We start from the raw sequence: 6,699 nt of genomic DNA on the forward strand, positions 1-6,699 counted from the left end.
CAGTGAAATCCTTTGTTTTAGATCTAGCCATAGCAGGAGGTAGTCCTAAATACCTCTCATATTGTTGAACCCCAATTACATCCCATAGCTGTAGCAACTCCTTTTTCCTATCAACATATACATTTCCACTAAAAATCATGGAAGTTTTGTCCATGTTAATTTTCTGACCAGAGGCTTGTTCATATCCTGCCAACAGTGCTTGTATCTTCATATTTTCCCCCATATCAGCCTTGCAAAAGATCACACTATCATCTGCGAAGAGGAGGTGATTAATACAGGGAGCACTTCTGCAGATTTTGATCCCTGAAATATCATGTTTAAAAGCAGCCTCCTTTAATAAAGAGATAAGCCCCTTAGTGCACAACATGAATAGATAAGGGGACAATAAGTCTCCTTTTCTAATTCCTCTACTTGGGACAATGTGACCCCTTGGTTCATCATTAACCAATACTGAAAAAGAGGTAGTCTAAATATAGCCCATAATCAAGTCAATCAACTTCAAATCAAACCCCATAATAGTCATCACTTCTTTCAAAAAGCTCCACTCAACTCGGTTGTATGCTTTACTCATATCTAGTTTGAGGGACATGTAGCATTTTTTTAATTGCTTCTTCATCTTCAAATAATGGACCAGCTCATAGGCCACTAGTACATTGTTTGTGATTAGTCTACCAGGAACAAAGGATACTAAGAATCTGAAATAATATGAGGCAACACCTTCTTAAGTCTATTAGCAATGATTTTTTATATCAATTTATAGACCACATTGCATAGGCTAATTGATCTAAAATCTGCTACTTTTACAGGGTTCTTTTTCTTTGGAATTAATGAAATAAAAGTATTATTCAAAGATGGGGGGAAACTACTAGTATTTAAAACATCAAGAACTGCATTAGAGACAAATTTTCCAACACAAGGCCAATAGCTTTGAAAAAACAAAGGGGCCATACCATCTAGTCCTGGGGCTTTTGTTGGATCCATCTGCTTCAAGGCCTAAAAAACCTCAACCGTTTTGTATATCTTGGACAAATCAGCATTCATATCACTAGTCAACTTCCCTGCTAGGGCCCCTAAAAAATCACTAGCACCTCTTTGAGTTGATGATGTGAATAAGTTCTGAAAATAATCAATGTTCAACTTGTCCCTTAGCTCCCCTTCTTGCCAAACCCCTTCCACATTCTGAATTTGTCCAATTTTATTTTTCTTCATTCTGTGACATGCTTTTGTAATGAAAAATTTGGAGTTTTGTTCCCTCTCCCTTAGCCATAATGCCTCGGATCTCTGTCTCCACATCACCTCATCACGGTCTAGCCACCACTGAGGATTACCAAAAAATCTATCAAGACGTTCACTAATACTTGAAATGGCCTCCCTCCCATTACACTAAGTGAATTTCAGACCCCAAAAATCAATGTCTCTTAGTAAATAGTCATTAACCACATTTCTAAAATTCACCATTTGTCTCTCAGACCTTTCTCTCCCACCCCATTTCTCATGCATAAAGAATTTCATTAAAATCCCCAAAAACCATCCACGCCTCATCCTCCCTTCTGCATAGTGATTGAATTAAATCCCAATTTTGATATCAAGAATCAGGGTGTCCATAAATACCAGTAATGAAATACTTCATTGTTCTACTCCCCTCCTCCTTAACGCACGCATCAATATGAGATTTGGAGTAACTCAGAATTGATAGATTAATATCCCTCCCCCATAACATTGCAATTCCCCCACTTCTACTATCACAATCCACCACCAAGCAATTTCCAAACCCAAGCTTAAATTTACAAACATCAAATTCACGTACCTTAAGTCGTGTTTCTTGAAGAAACACAATGTCAAGAGCTTCCTTGTTGATTAAATCAAGAAGGGTGTGAATGCCTCGTGGGTTCCCAAGCCCACAAGCATTCCAAATGAGATATTTCATTGCCTATTGTGATGTCTCCAAAACATTCTTTGGAGTCGTTGTCGTAACCCTTCTCTTGAGCAGTCTGCGTGTAGCCTCTTCATTACCAATCTTCTCCTTTTGTTTTTGAGTAGAATTCGACCGTTGGTGGTTTTTTGAAAAGGGTTGATTCTGTTTATTGATTCTCAACAAACGTTTCCACTTATGCCCCTTTGAGACATGAGGCCTCTTTTGTGGGCCCTCCTCCTGCACTACACTAATTAACTCTATTGGCCCATCTCCTAGGCCCTTCTCCCCCTCCACTAATTCAACTAAAGAGTTTTTCACGTCCACGTAGTCAACTTCCTGAGTTTCCTTAACAACTTCATCATCCTCCATCAATTCCTGCGAAAAAGAAGACCACGTTTCCTTTGCAGACGCTGCTATATTGATGGAATTCAACTTCTGCTTTTGATGGGGAGACTCCACCGTTACATCCGAAACCTGATTCTTTTCCGTAACTACTTCTATAATTACCTCACCCGAAATGACTCTGGGATTTCCTTCATTACTGTTAGCAATATTAACTGCATCAGTATCAGTCGTCGGAATAGTCACCGAATTATGGTTTCCACTCTCACGTTGCATGTCCCGACGATTTCGCTATCTCATTTCTTGATTTCCTACTCACAGCAAACCGCCATGTGGAAAACCATTCTATTCAAACTTGGTCTGATCACATTGCCATTGATCACAATCCAGATGACCATGATTTAGAAGACCACAACATTAAAAAAAAAATTGGATAGTCTTTCATAGGAGAACCTAATCCAAACAGGATCACTAGAGCCCAGGTTCATCATCTTACCTAGTAATAGAGGTTTCGTTACATCAATATTGATTCGTACACGCATAAACTCCCCCCACACCATTTCTCCCTGTTCAATATTGACTTCTTTAACCATACCAATCTTGTTTCCAATCAGATGGCCAATATATTCATTTCGTGCAATGAATGGCAAATCAAGGAAACACACCCAGAACAAAGCCTCAGTGAGCTGAATCTTATGGACTTGTTGATGCCTTTCGACATCCTTTATCAGCACCAGATGTTTGTCAAACGACCAGGGACCATCTCTGATAACTCGATCCTTATCACGTTTATCTTCAAACTCTATTAGCATAATCACAGGGCTCAATTCCCTGAACTTAATGTTCATGACCAACCTTCATGCTCTCTTCATCGTCTGCTTAAAAGCCTCCCGATTGTAATGACACTTTGTGAGAAGGTTAGCCAACAAACACTTACCACCACAGAGAACTACATCTTGCAGTTTATGTAATTCAACATGACCCTCCTCACTCTCCTTCTCTATAAGAGAAAGTTTCTTATACATATCTTCCAACCTCGCCTCCATCATGGCCACTCGCACAATGCAAATAAACTTCCACAATGAAAAACCTGTACAATGACAGGGAAAAAGCCTCTACATTGGGAAACCCAAAAAACTCTACACGAACTTAAATACACCACAACACCTCTTATTCTTGTTCATCCCCTATTCTCTTTCAACCCAGCACAGCTCCCTCATTCCTTATTCTTCTCCCTACACTACTTCATTCTTCTCCCATTTCGATTAGAGAGAGACAGAGTGACATAGAGATAGAAATAGAGTGAGTTAGATTGACTCACATTGTAAAGAAGGCTACACACAAAATTTTCAAAGGTATGTTCTTTGTTCATTGAAATAAAGTGAGTTAGTTTATGTTCACTGATTTTATTGTTTATTTACATCTTGTGTAGGTGTTTTATTGTGGGTTGAATTGTTTGGAATTGCATTTAAGGTAAATTTCATATTTTATAGTTGATAGTATACTCATTATAATTGATGTATTTGTGTGCTTGTCGATATTGTGCATGATTTGTGAGATTGTGTTTGAGGATTGTAGTTCTTGATATTGTTCTGGGTTTAAAAAAAAAAAAACACTATCCCCAATCAAAAGATGATATTGTTTTGCCCTAGCTGTGTTCCAAATTGTGGTTTAACATGTTATTAATTCGAATTTCAGTTGATGAGAAACATAACATCCATGGCCGATGAAAAGGCAGAAAGAAATATGGGGGATTGATTGAAATAAAAATGGGTGGAAAGAGGTACTACAGATACATGGGCTCTCTCACTGTTCCTCCATGCACAGAAGGTGTTACTTGGATAATCAATAAGAAGGTAAAGCCCTTGTTCCTTAATTTGTAAATTCTTCATGAGTTTTTTGTTTTTAGGTTTTCTTTTGTTTTTGTTAGGCTAGATTGTTTGATTATATTTAAAATACACCCATAGGTAAGGACTGTCTAAAGGAAGCAAGAAAAGTTACTTAGAGAGGTGGTCCATGATGTAAGTAACAACATTGTTTTCATCTAGCTATTTATATATAATCAATTGTGTCATGTACTACATCCTCGTCCTATTTTCATCCCACTGTGTTCATATAATATTGACACTGATCAACAGATCCAATTTTTTATATAAACCAAAAATAATAAAGAGATGTGTTTTATACTACACTCTCGTTCCATTTTGATAACATTGTGATGACGTGACATTATGCATTAAAAATTATATCAATTCTTATTTTTTTTTTAAAAAAAATTATTGATTGATAGATAATATCACATGATCATCACAATATGATAGGAGTAGAATTTCAATGTTGTATATAGAATTTTCCAATAATAAAATAAGAGCAAATGAACACATGAGTAACACAAAAGTGAGATGGTGGTGTAATATATAACCTTTCATTTTACAATTTAAGGCAAAAAGCACAATGAAATTAAAGAGTTGATGAGTCATTAGTTTAATTAGTTAGCTACATGACCAAAAAACATATCTTCTAACTTTCTAAATTTTATGATTTACTAATTAATTGCAGTATGCTGAGATGAATGCAAGACCAGTTCAACCACTCAACCGTCGTGAGGTCCACTTATATGGTCAAACGTTAAGAAGAACAAAAAACTAAGTACTACAAGATCACAGAGTATTCGGAAGATGATTTATTCTAATTTTTGTCCAATATTGTATAATAGTTCTAGAAACAGTTTTTTGAGCACTACAATGTTGAAGCTAGTTAAGTGTAGTACAATGCATCTATATGCATTTTATAAATAAAAATACCATCAGCTTCATTACCAAGCCATTAATGCTATAGTAAACTATACTATATATATGATAGTATACTATACTCTACCATATATTACTAAACTATACTGTAATATATATTACTATATATTATATATTATATATTATATGCTATGTGATATTATATGTATGATATCTCGTATAGTGATTTCAAACATAAATACTATAATATATAATATTAGTATATGCTAATAATAATATAGTATATTAGTATATAGTACTATATATATTAGCATATGCTAATCAAAATATATTTATATAACTGTATATACTAATGTTTGTAAAAAAAAAAATCATATATAGTAATAAGTTAAAACGTATAGTGTAGATATTAGACTATAATAAAATATTTATTAATATACGTTCGAATGCTATGGCATACCGTTCGAATGCTTAATCAGTGATTGAATGTTTTTAGCCATGAAGAAGTGCGTTCGAACATTTTCTAGGGTTTTTGGCGCGTCTGAAATAGTGGCGGGAATGTCTCCCGCCAACCCCTAAGCAATGAAGTAGCATTCAAATGGTATTTTATTACCGTTCGAATGTGGGCTCGAAAATTTGACAAGCAAGAAAACATTCGCTGTGAATTATTTTCATGTTCGAACGTATAATATTTACGTTCGAACGGTAAACAACTTAACAAGGTGTGCATGTGACATCTTTTTTCGCCTTAATAGGAGAAGTTTTAAGTTGAACGACAGCGTTTCGTGCACTTTGAACTTATTACAACGACATTTTTGGTCGTAATATCTTTGAGATGGAAAGAAACTCATGTGAGATGGAAAGATCGATCGAAAATTTGTTGAGTGAGAGAAAGGCAAGAAAAGATCACTCAGAGACTAAAGTTCCGACTTCAAAGAATGACCCTCCTAGATAAGAGTCACAAAGTCAGAAATCTGCAATTGACGCTCTAATAAGATTGTCCTCTCTCAAACTGTTTCGATGGAAGGTTGACTTGGTTTTGCATGCCTACATCCCCTACGATACATTATCAACTTGAAATTGAAAAAATAAAATATATATTCAACATTAGTTATAAAATATAATACATAAATATTCAAAAAATTATATACTAATTAAAACAATTAGAAACTATTTTCAGTTATACCGTTCAATCAAATCCATAACCGTTTGAACGTATAAATTTTTACATCCCCATTCGAACGTGTCTTATATACGTTCAAACGGTGATATTAAATTCTGTTCGAATGTATGGTGAACCGCTCAAACGTTCGAGGTTTGAGTTCCTACCGTTTGAACGAATACAACATCATTCGAATGGTTTCTGGATCGAACTCAGTGGCCATGGAAACGAAAGGAATCCATTTCTTCCACAAATATCAACTACACAATGATGGGTAAACAGCCTACGGTGGATTTCTGGTCACCTATGGAGGCTATTGACAGAAAATGGTATTTTTCCTATTTTTTACAAATAATCTAACAAAACTTACTTAGAATAACCCAAACGAGGTATATAAGGAGTGTACCACTAGAAATGAATGACTCTTCGACGACGACGACGTTCGACTGTCTATGGGGTCCATTCAAGCGGGTTTGAATGGTTGTTTGTGGGCAGCGGTGGCATTGAAAAGCCTTTCCCAATACCTTATA

The sequence above is a fragment of the Juglans regia genome, chromosome 4 (genome assembly GCF_001411555.2).
Source record: "Juglans regia cultivar Chandler chromosome 4, Walnut 2.0, whole genome shotgun sequence".
Lineage (NCBI taxonomy): Eukaryota > Viridiplantae > Streptophyta > Magnoliopsida > Fagales > Juglandaceae > Juglans > Juglans regia.